Here is a 13659-nt window from a genome sequence, read left to right on the forward strand (position 1 = left end):
GTGTTTGGAAGTGTAAGAACAGGAGGGGGGAGGTTCTGCATGTGTGTGGATATGTGGGGGTGGGGGTGGGTGTGCCGGAGACAGGAATAGGGATTCCTGTCGTCGGGTGCATTACCACCAGGGTTTTCGTGGCATGGTGACCGCCACAGAAAGCCTGGCGGTCTGCAGACATGTAATCTGGCCGGCATGCCGCGTTGGTGCGACTGCACCGGCAAGCCAGGTGGCATTGTGGTGGTTTGGCTTCTGCCACCGGGTCCGTGGCTGTAAGACCGCCACAGCGAGACTGGCGGTCTGATGAATGCCAGCATTGTAATGAGGACGTAAGTAATCTAGTTAGAGAGGGAGACGGTTCGGCTCTGTGGCATCAACTGGCTTGAGTATTGGACCGCTAGCGTATGGTCAGGATGCGCTGACCGACCATCCTCTTCATAAGCAGATGCCCAGGGGCCTGCCCAGTGGTGGAGTGTGGCATCTGGCGGTACTCACGTAGGAACGAATATATACCTGACTCAAGAGGTTGTTGAGTTGCATGTGCAATTTGAAATACTTTATTTAGTGTTCTTATGAATCGTTCCACGTCCTTGTTTGCTTGTGGCCAGCAAGGGGTGGCTTTCGGTGAACGACGTTCAGGGACTTGGGGTATTCCATCTCTTGACCTTGAAAAGGTGGCCCATTGTCTGTTCTCAGTTCTCTCAACAATCCATGGATGGCCATAGTTTTGTCCAGCACTTCATTGGCTTCTTGTGACGGGATGATTTTGGAGTAATTAGAGTAATTTCAATTATCAACATTGCATACCTCCCATCCTGCGAGCTTTCGAAGTCCAGGCTGTTCAGTTTTCATGGGTGCAGGAGCTGAGGATCTGAGGATCTGCTAGACCTTGACATCATGGGCGTAATCTCAAAAGGGTCTCCACCTGCTCATCTGTGAACAGGAACAACACCTTAGTGCACAGTCGGTTTTTCATCTTGACCATCCCCTGATGGCTTGCGTGAGTAACTTCACAGCTGGGGTCGTGAGGCTGGCCTGGAGTACCAGCCAATGTCCTCGAAGGAGACAGCCATCTGGATCAGTCGCAAGTTTGTTACAGACGTGGTGTAGACTCTCCAGGACGTGGTGGGCCTGTTGTGTCTTCTGGGCCCAACACTCTTTGAATGGCTGCCACCTCTTGTTTAGGACTACATCTAGCGCTTGCTGCAGGCACTCATCCTGAGCAATGGCTTAACAGATTTCTTCCATTGAATTCAGCAGAGGTTGATGCGGATCCGCTCCGAAGCGGATGTATTCTTCTTTATCTCTTACTCTCTAGTCATCACTGCTCGGGGGTGTCTAGACAAATAGTGCACCGGGTTGGGGGTGCCTGGCAGATACTCCACCTTACTGTTGTATTCTTGGAGTTGAATAATCCACCTTTCGATTTTCTGTAGGGGCTTCGATGATGTTCCTCTGAAAAGGGGAATGAGGGGTTTGTTATCAGTAGTGACCACAAATGGCCGGCCATAGACATACAAATTAAAATGCTGGAACCCTTAGTGTACTGCAATTGCCTTCTTTTCAATCTATGAATAGCTTTGTTCCATGCCAGTGAGAGACCAGCCAGCGAATGCCACTGGGGCCCACTCCCCATTCTCTGGCCGCTGCATGAGAACTGCCCCTAATCCTTTCTGCCCAGCATCCAGTGTTGATGGTGGTTTCTCTCGGTGGGTCAAAGAACATCGGTGTGGTGTCAGCTGACAAAGCAGCCTTAGTGAATTGGAAAGCTTGCTGGTCTGCATCTCCCCACTGCCATGGGGTGGCTAACTTAAGGAGCTTCTGTATGGGCTGTGTGAGAATGGTCAAATCATGGATTAACTGGCTGCAGTAGTTGACCATGCTCAAGAAGCTGAGTACTTTCAATACAATGGCAGGTGGGGCACCGTCCTTAATGTCTCGCACCTTGTCCGTGTCAGGGAAAACACCTTCTGCCAAGAACAAGTATCTAAAAAGGTTTAATTGTTGCTTTAGGAACTCACATTTACTCTGATGAAGGGTGAGTCCTGTTGGAGTGTAGCTCTTATACTCAAAATTAACATGATATGTTTATGAACTAATGCATAATAATGCCGCATAGAAATGTATTAATGTGTTTTTACTAAACGTGCGCTTGAAATGTGCCCACGGGGAGTGGCCGCCAAAATATACGGGGACTAATAAGATTGACTAATAATGAGTTATTGATGCAATAATGTATGATTTTACACTAATATTAAGAGTTGTATGTTAAGGATTTGCTAATAAATCACTAGGCCGTAGTCGAGGCCTAGCTGCCCGGTTTCATATTAAATGTGTTTTTCTAACGTGCAGTGTGCTGACTTGCTGAAGGACATGTACTCGTACTTTTCCAAAGCTAGAAGATGAGTGTAACTGTAGTAGATCCGTTCTCATGAAATTCGACTTGCTCAAGGAAACATTCTTGCTGAATGCAACAGTGTAGACTCGTTACAGGTACCAGGTCGCCTAAACCGGTAAAGACAATGGAACCACTGACTGGAGATGTGAGAGGACCACGAAAGAATGAAATCATACCGGACATTCTACCCGGTGGAGACGTCAATCACAAGAACCAATAAAGTACGTGAGAACTGTTATGAGGTGACAATTTTGATAGTACGACTGGAAAACCATTGGATGGAGATAGTGGGGTGCCAACCATACCCAATTAGAAATTAGGGGACTGTACAACAAAAAAGTGATAAAAACCTTTGACACGAGGGGGAGATGCCATTGCGAACTCTTGCTATTACCCAGACACTTTGTCACTCTGCTTAAAAACTTTGCTGTTTGACTCTTCAAACCATCCTCACCCTTACCTTGCCCGTTTTATACTTCTCCTCCTTATGAGGGAAGTGTCCCTACTTACCCTGTCTTGCTGAACTTTGCTGTGTTTCCTGGCTGATGGCGAATCAACTGATGTCCTGAGGACGAAGACTGACTCTGTATGCTGACCCATCACGAAGGGTAACTATATGATGATGAAATTGTAATTGGCTGTTTGCCTTTCCTTTCTATGACTGAATCAATGCTTTGTTGAATAATGTGCTAATGATACTCTGCTAAGGTTAACCTATGTTGACGTCCTGCTATGTTCTAATGTTCATGATCTTTGCTTTGATGAAATCTTATTCAAGTTGCCATATTATGACAATGCTGATGTGTTTCATGGTCTTAAGACTAATAAACTTACTAGTAGAATTGTAATCAATAGGGAATAAACATCATAAAATTGTACTAAACTGGTGTGGTTATTCATGACTGAAAGGTCATGGTGGTTTTCCGAGTCTTACTTATGTTATTGATTAATCTAATTGATTTGTTATGGTGACTATTGATGACGTTATTGACATATTGATTGACATGTTGATTAGTTATCTCGTCTTAAGGTGTCTTCAATCAGGGTCAAAAGATTCATTGGCCTAAAACGAGTCCCGAGTGAATAAATTAACTAGATTGGGACGTGTTAGCAGTTCTGGTAGCAGAAGATGGTTTGGCCCCTCGTGGGCCCTAGGAAGAGGGACCATTGTTTAAAAGTGTTTTCGAAATAATGCAAATTGGAGGTATGATGTGTCTCTAAATTCCCCATGACTTTCCCGGAATCTCGGAGCTTGCCTAAGTGAGTTGGGTATGTTCTTGGCGTTCTAGCATGTGTGGTGTAGAATTCGCGCTTGCTCAGCTTATGCACATCGCAGGTGTATTTTTAAGATTGTGTTAATTTAGGCCAGGTAATGTTTTAGTAGGAGTGGGCGTACTCCGCAGTATGAGAGTAGGGAAGTTGGCGAACTTCATGTGAGTGTGGCGCTTTGTGCTAAAAAAATTGTCCACGTGGTTGTTGGTGATGTACGGACCCGTCGTGGTCTGAGACTCCGGAGTATATTGAGAAGTGTATGAGACACTTGGTTTATGTTGTAATTTGTGCAGTTTAATAGGTCAATCGGGCGTGGTTGACGTTTCGAGTTTGAGTCAATTGTGTGAATGCAACCTTCGATGGAGATTTGACAAGTTCTAAAGTGCACTAAAACGATCCATTGACAAGTCGAGAGTAGGATTTGCGGGTTGAATTCTGCTTGCGAGTGCGGGATCTGAGAAGGAGAGAGTAGCGGCCGAGGCTTCAAGTGAAATCTCTGTAAAGTTCTGAAGCAGTTGTGTTACCCTACCTGTAGTAAACCGGCAAATTTAGGTTTTTGTTGTTAAAGGTGCTCGCAATATATTGCATTAGTTTCTGTGTGAGGAAGACAACCCGCAATACTTTGCCGGCCGCAGTGTGTGTGTGACATCATTGGAGCCGCGCTGGGATAGGTCAGTTGCCGAAAAGGGTCGCGCACGGATTGGCAGCCATCCGTGAGAGGCAATTGGTTGAGAAGGTAGGCGAAGAGTGTTCTGGGAATTAAAGTCACTTCCTGATTAGATTCTAAGCAAAATAAAAGATGCAAAAATGAAGTTTTTCAAGGCTCTAAAGAGTGCTTTGAGGGGAGATACATACATTACAGCGAGTGTGGGGGAGCCTACACCGCCAGAGGATACTCCGGCTTATGCCATGATGGAGGAAAAGGGAGTTGTACCATGTCTTTGGCTAAATCAGTGGTGCAAAATGACAGAGAAGGAAGGATTCTCAGCGTTTCCTGAACACAGAACGTTTAATATAAGAATTTTGGAAAATTTACGGAGGGTGTTAAGTGAGCAAAAACCACCTCCGAGACCAGCTCAGTTTGAGGCATTAGCGATTCGGGACTTAATGGCCATACAACAGAGACAGCAGAAATTTGTGAGGAGAATGAGAAAAGCAGAAAAGACTCTAGCGGAGGCTAGATGGGATAATGAGACCAAGATGTGGAGAAGGGGAATGGAAGACGGAGTTAGGATGTTTCCGGTAATAACTCAAGAAGCCGAAACACAGGAAAAGGACACTTGTACGACAGACAAGGGCTCTAGTAAGCCAAAGGAGACTCAGAAGTCTTGGGCAGATACAGATGATTCAGACGATGAGGAGTTTCTTAATCAGTTGTTACATGACCGCCTGCCACCATATGCCATGAATGATAATGGACCGAGTACTAGTGCGGGTCCTGAAGATCTGACACAAAATAAGGGAATCACGAATACAGTACAGACAAACAATACAGTTTCGATACAGAATGATGTTAGTGTACCCACTGCACCAGACACACAAATACAGTTGCAGCCACTGCCAATTCAGAGGCTCTATCCTGATGTCCCAGTATTAGAGACAATTACGAGTTTGATGGTGCCGCCTGATCCAGTATACACAAAATCAAAATTATTGCAGATTGTGCCAACTCCACAATTGCTGTCCCAGCCGCAGCAACAGGTGGTTCCGAATTACACTTCTGTTGCAGAACCGCAGTCGGTAGCCACAGCACCCATGATGAATCAAGCTATGGGAGTTAATGCTCCACAGGGTTTGGGAATTGGACAAACACCAGCTGCTATATCATTGCCAATTACTGTTGGTCCGTCGGTACCGCTGTATGCGCAAGCTAAACCTGGCGTATGTGACCAAGGAATAATGACCCAAGAGGCGATAAGAGGAGGGTTCACAGGAAACTTGCAGGGAATGACACAGGGAGGACAGACAGCCGAAAGGTCTAGATCTTTGTTGGACTTCAGTCCGATTGGGGTTCCTTTAGAGACAATGAGGCAGGCAGGGTTGGGTACACTAACCCCACAGGTAATGAGTACAAATAAAACACAGACACCAATGATGCAGTCTGGAAATGTCTCGTTGCAAGGCTTAACAGCGCAAAAATTGAATGAGTGGTTAGACAAGCTCAACACTCCGCAGACTACTTCAGAGAGAGATCCGAAAGAGAGGAATATCTGAATTTTGAGGCTGGGTGTGGAAGCCACAGAATTAGTAGAAGAAACGATGGGGGTGAACAGACTGGAGTCATATACGGAAGCAGAATTGAGGTATCTGTGCCCCAAAATAACCAAAGAAGTGAGCAGGGTGCATCAGAAGTTGGCAAATCTAGCAGACAGATACGGCGTAGACTTAGACAATACTAAGCATTTGAAGAGGAGTTATAGGTTAGACTTTGAACCTAAAGATATCGATCACATGAGATCGACCGGAATGAAGGCACATCTTAAAGAGATATTGCAGAGTGCTCAAATTTGGGGAGCATTAGAGAAGTGGGAAGGCAGGTGGGCAAAGAAGAGAGATAAAGAGAAAGGTGACTGCCCGGAACCGAAGCAGGCAAAAGCTGCACCAGACACGGGGACAATAAAAATTTTACCCATGAGAGAAACAGCTTGAGGGGTTCTAGTCCATGCATCATGGTCTAGGGGTGACATTCTGTCATTCACAAATGATTATCCCAAGTTGAGGGAAAAGCCAATAGAGTGGTATCAGCAGACGGACAGGTTTGTGAAGCTTGCGAAATGTCTTTGGGAAGACTTGAATACCCTGTTTGAGATCATAGTCCCAGATGATTTATGGCTTGAGTGCAAGAGGGGTGTGGATTAACCGACAGAGGAGCCGGCAAGGGACAAGATTACTGGAGCACCGTCTTCTCAGGTGATGAGGTATTACCATAAGGTGATTGAGTTTTTGAAACAGAAGGTGTCACCGAAAGTTACTGATTGGCAGAAAATTTATCGAACATCACAGGAAGGCAAAGAGTCGATACATGCTTACTATGAGAGGTTGTTGAAGGCATTCAAACACTATAGTGGTACTGAGGTCATAGAACCGAAGGACATGAATCACCTTGTGTTCAGGTTTGTTGAAGGGCTGAGACCAGAGATTAGCCAGATGATTAAGAATCATTTGATCTGTTGGCAGGCGAAGCCAATTGATGAGGTGTTGCAGTATGCGAAATACTGTAGTGATGAGATTGAATTGAAGCAGAGAAAGCTGAAAGAAAAGGTGATGGTGATGCAAATTAAGGCAGCTCAGGCAGGGATGCAGGGAAATGGAGTACAGCAGATGGTACAGCAGCAGCCTCAAGGGAACGGGATGTTCCAACTACAAACAAGAGGCAGAGGTCTGGGAGGTTTTAGGAAACGTGGTCCAGATTTGAATACCATTGTGGTCCAAAATGATGTGCAAGGGATGAAAAAGGTGTTACCATGCCATGCGTGCGGGGGCGTGGGACACTGGAAGCGGGAGTGCCCAATGATGGTGCAGGATGGTGTTGTTCAACAATGTAATGATGTCGGTACATTTCAAAATGTGAGGGGTCCAAGAGTGAGGGGTCAAAATCCGAACTTTCAGAATAACATGGTGCAGATGCAGGGTCTCCAGCCTATGCAACAAATGCAAATGCCACATGTTCAACCAGCACAGATGCAGCAGGTACAACAGCAGATTCCCATGGTACCTAGACAGCAAATGCAGTTACCATTAGCTCCAATGGGACAGCAACAGGTGATGCTTCCTCAACAGGTGACAGGTCAAACAATGAGTCAAAATAATACAGTACAACAGTTCCCATTGCGTGGTGAGGATGGAATAAACAATGACTGGTCGGATGATTGTTCAGATAGTGAGGAGTGCAGGCTTGCAGCGCCCCTAGAAGTAGATCAGGTGGGACCTTATGTAGAGGGAAAGGTGATGGGTCATAAGGTTTCGTTCCTAGTTGATACAGGGGCTACACGCTCTACAGTCAGAAATGCAGAAGTTCCAAAATTGCCACTTTCGGGGCGTACCATAAGGGTGGTAGGAGTAGCAAACCAGTTGCTGACAAATCCAATTACAGATCCGGTCCAAGTTGAGACTGGTAACTTCCAGGGATTACATAGATTTGTAGTCTGTGACTCGAGTCCCGTATCCCTACTGGGAAGAGACTTACTGTGTAAAACGAGGTGTTCGATTATCTATTCCAACGAAGGGATTGAGGTGCAGACAAACAGTGATGATGAAGTGGACGATGGTCAGATCTCAGAGACGGAGAAGGAGACGGCAAATGAGGAGTACCCTTTGAGAACCTTCTTCCCGATGCTCACAGTGACCGAATTACAGGGTACAGTGACAGAGAAAGTGTGGGACTTGACAGGAAAGGAAGTGGGATTAATAAAAGGAGTAGAACCAGTCAAGGTAGAAGTGAAGCCAAATGCAGTGTTTCCCCAGGTGCTGCAGTACCACATGGCACAAGATGTCCTTATACAGGTGACAAAGATAATGGCAGACTTTGTGAAGCAAGGGGTCCTAAGAGAAGTGATGAGCAGCCAGTGTAATTCACCAATAATGGGTCTGACAAAGCCTTGTGGGAAGGTTCGAATTGTTCAAGACCTGAGAAAAGTTTATGAGATTGTGGTAAAATGTTGCCCTACAGGGCCAAATCCAGCCATGATTATGTTTCAGCTTCCGTGTGATGCAGAATGGTTCACAGTTGTGGACCTGTCTCAAGCATTCTTTTCGGTGCCTCTTCATGAGGACAGCCAATTTCTTTTCAGTTTCGAATTCCTGGACAAGGTTTACAGTTGGTGTCGAATTCCTCAAGGGTTTTCTGAATCACCTTCCATCTTCAATCATATATTGAAGAAGGACTTGGAATCATTAGAACTGCCTTTTTGTTTGACTCTAGTACAGTACGCTGATGATTTGTTGATTGCGCCCAAAACGAAAGATGACTGCAGGTACAATACTATTGCCCTACTGAATCATTTGGGAAAGAACGGACATAAAGGCCCTCATTCTAACCCTGGCGGTGTAACACCGCCAGGGCAGAGGGCAGAGGAAGCACCGCCAACAGGCTGGCGGTGCTTCCTGGGCCATTCTGACCGCGGCGGTAACGCCGCAGTCAGAAAAGGGGAACCAGCGGTTTCCCGCCGGTTTTCCCCTGGCCCAGGGAATCCTCCATGGCGGCGCTGCAAGCAGCGCCGCCATGGGGATTCCGACCCCCTTACCGCCAGCCTGTTCCTGGCGGTGAAGGCTGGCGGTAACGGGTGTCATGGGGCCCCTGGGGGCCCCTGCACTACCCATGCCACAGGCATGGGCAGTGCAGGGGCCCCCTAACAGGGCCCCACCATGATTTTCACTGTCTGCTAAGCAGACAGTGAAAATCGCGACGGGTGCCACTGCACCCGTCGCACCCCTGCAACTCCACCGGCTCCATTCGGAGCCGGCATCCTCGTTGCAGGGGCATTTCCGCTGGGCTGGCGGGCGCTCTTTTGGAGAGCGCCCGCCGGCCTAGCGGAAATGTGAGAATGGCCGCCGCGGTCTTTTGACCGCGGTGCGGTCATTTGTCGGCGGGACTTTGGCGGGCGGCCTCGGCCGCTCGCCAAAGTCTGAATTAGGCCCAAAGTGTCCCCAAAGAAGCTGCAGTATTGTCAGAAAGAGGTGAAGTACTTAGGTCACCTGATTGAAAAAGGGTCGAGGAAAATATCCAAAGAAATGGTGACAACCATATTGAAGATGAATCCCCCCACAACCAAGAGGGACGTTAGGATGTTTTTGGGAATGGTGGGCTACTGTCGTCAGTGGATCCCCAACTTCTCGATTATCTCTAAACCTTTGGTGAGATTGACTGTCAAGGAGATTCAGGATGGCCCGGGTGCCATGACCATGTCCGAGAAAGAGATGACGGCATTCATTGAACTGAGGGAAAGCATGTGCAGGGCACCAGCTTTAGGTATGCCTGATTACACAAAGCCTTTTGTATTGTTTTGTCATGAACGTGATGCATGTTCTTTGTCTGACCTGACACAGGTCCGTGGAGGTGCAAACCGCCCAGTAGCATATTTTTCAGCTACTTTGGACCCAGTTGCAGCAGCCTTACCGGGTTGTTTGCGTGCAGTTGCAGCAGTTGGTCAAAGCCTCACTCAGTGTGAAGGTATAGTGATGGGACATCCCATAACAGTAATGGTCCCACATTCAGTTGAAATTCTGTTGACACGAACAAAGACTCAGCATATGACGAATGCTCGTCTAAGTATGAAACAATTATACTGGGGTCGCCAAATGTATCTCTGAAGAGATGTACTGTGTTGAACCCGGCAACTTTGCTTCCTAATAAAAATGCAGACATTGATGATGCTGAGGAGGTAGAACATGATTGTCTTGAGGTAACAGATCTGTGCACCAAACCGAGACCCAACATTAAAGATACCCAATTGGAAGAAAATGATTACATTATCTTTGTTGATGGATCATGCCTGTGGGACTCAGTAGGAGTACTGAGAGCTGAATATGCCGTGTGTACAACATCTGGTATCCTAGAAGCATCCTGGCTCGAAAGAGTATACTCTGCTCAAGTGGCTGAATTCATTGCTCTTACTAGGGCATGCCACGCTGCTGAGAACCTAAAAGTCACTATTTATACTGACAGGAGATACGGATTTGGAATTGTACATGATTTTGGCCAACTATGGTCCCAGAGGGGTTTCCTAACCTCTTCTGGTTCTCCAGTGAAAAACGGCGAGAAAATTAAGGAATTGTTGAACGCGATTCAGTTACCTCTTGAAATTGCCATGGTGAAATGCAGTGCTCATGTTAAATCACAAGATTTTGTGTCAATGGGAAATGGATATGCAGAACAAGTCGCAAGGTTTTGTGCATTGAACTGTATATCGTTTCAAGACCAGTGGGAATTGTTACCTGAAACTGAAAATGAAACATGCTCAGTGTATGCATTAAAGGTGGTTGACACATTGGATGAGTTGAGATCGTTGCAGGGACGTGCCAGCAAAGAGGAGAAACGCTCCTGGCTCAAAATGCAATGCGTACAAAGATCTGATGATTTATGGGTTTCAGAGGAAGGGAAAATGGTTTTGCCAAACAGCCTTTTGTCACAGTTTGCGAGGTTTTACCATGGTCAAGCACATGTTGGGAGAGACGCAATGATCAAGTTATTCAAAGTCGATTGGTTCAATCCAAAATTCAGACAAGCTGCAGAAGTTATCTGTCACAGGTGCATTATCTGTCAGCAGATGAATGCGGGAAAAGGGACTGTGGTGAATTTGAGCCACATTGGGAGAGCAGGAGGTCCATTTAGAAGAATGCAGATGGATTTTATTGAGATGCCGGTGTGTGGAGGTCTGAGGTACGTGTTAGTGATTGTGTGCATTTTCAGTCACAGGATTGATGCTTACCCTACACGTAGAAATGACAGTCTCACAGTAGCGAAGCTGCTGCTTAGGGAGTTGATATCACGTTTCGGGTTTCCGATCTCTTTAGAATCAGATAGGGGAAGTCACTTCAACAATGAGGTGATTAAGCTCTTGTGTGCTGCACTGAACATTGAACAGAAGTTGCACTGCAGCTACCACCCTGAAGCATCAGGACTAGTGGAACAGATGAATGGTACCTTGAAGTCGAGAATGTCAAAGATGTGCGCAGCTACAAATTTGAAATGGCCAGATGCATTGCCCTTAGTGCTGATGTCAATGAGAAACACACCCGACAATAAAAGAGGACTGTCTCCTCATGAAATTCTTATGGGCTGAGCTATGAGATTGCCCGCAGTGCCTGCAAATGTTCTTGTGAATATCACGGATAATATGGTGTTGGACTACTGCAAGGGTCTGGCTGACGTGGTCCGCTCTTTCTCTCACCAGGTGGAAGCTACCAGATTGCCGCCGATAAGCGATCCAGGTCACACCCTGAAAGATGGTGACTGGGTTGTTGTCAAGAAACATGCGAGGAAGTCGTGTTTGGAGCCACGTTGGAAGGGGCCGTATCAAGTAATACTGACAACTACTACTGCTGTGAAATGTGCAGGACTTCCAAATTGGATCCATGCCAGTCACACAAAGAAGGTGACGTGTCCAACTGATGAGGAACTCGAATTGTCAAAAACAACAGCTGCAGAGAAGGAAGTCTCAGGGCCGGAGAGTAATCATAGGGGAACTGAGACTGAAGGAGAGCCCGTTGAGGATGGATTGGTCACTCAAACAGCAAACGAAATCCAGAGGGGTGACGGTGAGCCTATCTCAATTGAGGCGCCAGGAGGACTGACCCAAAGAGAGGTTCTCCCAGAAGCAGACGGATACGGGTTCGAAGTTGAGCCCTTGACAGACCCTGAATGCGAAGGAGGTGAGGTAGAAGAAGCTCAAATTGTTCGGACTCCTCCTGAGCCGTTTGCAGATCCAGCAAGAGAGAAAACCATAGCACAAGAGGAGGGCACTGTTCAACATCCTGAAAGGCCGAGCGGCAGAAGAACACTTAAAGGAGATAATTGGCCGGAACCACAAGCTGCAGAGGAGAAAGTGGTCCTTAATGAAACAATAGAAGAAGAAATTGACACAACAAGGAAAGATCATCTCAGTGAAGGAGAGTTGCAGGGTGATCGCAAACTGAAAAGAAAGAGAGTTGCAAACAGGAGGTACGCAGGTCCTGAATGGGGCTATGCGACATCAGCTGAGTGGCAACAAGAATTCTTGGCATTCTGTTTTGATCGAGAAATTCCAGGGCAATACTACGGCACCTGAATTCGACCATATCAAGAGACTGTGTTAAGTTGAAATTAAATAGAGAGAGAAACCTGAGAAAAGAGACTAATAAATTACCGGATGTGACACTGTTAACCTGAATTGACTCTGAAAACCGATTATGACAAGCTGCTAACCTGATTTGACAAAAGGGTCCTGGGAGTGAGTGAAACGCTGTAAATACTTGCCAAGAGAGAGACTTTGCAAGAAGAAGAAAAAAAAAAAGAAAAGAGCCTTAGATTTTCCTCAAGTTGATTGTTTGCTTTATATTATTCTGCTCTCTGATTCTTTACAGATCATGAGTAACACTAGAAATAATGATAGTAGGGGTAGGATTCGTAGATGGTTGAGTGTTATTTTGAGTGTTGTGTGTGCAATAATAATTATAGGTGTGATTGTGGGAATGCCATTGATGGATAAGAGTGCGATTAACAATGCTCCAACTCCTGAGACTGCTACACTAACACCATGGGAGAGGTTTGAGCAGGATACGAAGTATTTGCATGAGGGAACTAACATGAAAGGGGAACTATCTACTAATGCCTTCTATTGCTTGCTGAACGAGTATGTTGAAACAATGGATGCGAAGAATTGCTATGTGTGCACGAAGATTCCTTCGTCAGTACAAGAAGGAGTTACTTATCATAGTTTGCCGCTTACCTACGGAATAAGCTGCAGTCTGCTATTAACAAGATTCTATGATCAAGAATATATTCAATACTTCTATTCTAATCTAGATGTAGTGTTTTCTTTTGTGCCTATAATTGAGTTTTTAAGTAAAACAGCTAAGGAACATAATATAAAAATAGTTAGGGGTTTCTTTGACCCAACACCGACATTTGGGACAGCTTATGCGCACCGCAATAATCTAACCTGCTCACTAACGCCTGTAGAGAAGAGCTTCTTAGATCACACTGATGACAGAAGAAAAGCGTTGAAGGAAAAGCTAGAAAACGGATTAGAAAAACGAACGTTTGCAAATGATTATGCTTATAGTGCAATAAAGACGCAAGGCAAGTTAGCTATAGATGCATTACACGTAGGAAAGCTTTGTATATACAGGCCAAAATCTGTTCATGACACTTTATTTGTGAGAACGAGGGAGTGCAGACATGTGTTTTTGTTTCAGAGTAAGTGGACGTTCATGTTAAATGGACAGGATCCAGCGATCCCTGGGATCTATTGCATATGTGGACTTAATGCTTATTACCGTCTTCCAAAGGGATGGTATGG

Source organism: Pleurodeles waltl, chromosome 6 (genome assembly GCF_031143425.1).
Source record: "Pleurodeles waltl isolate 20211129_DDA chromosome 6, aPleWal1.hap1.20221129, whole genome shotgun sequence".
In the NCBI taxonomy this organism is placed as follows: Eukaryota; Metazoa; Chordata; class Amphibia; order Caudata; family Salamandridae; genus Pleurodeles; species Pleurodeles waltl.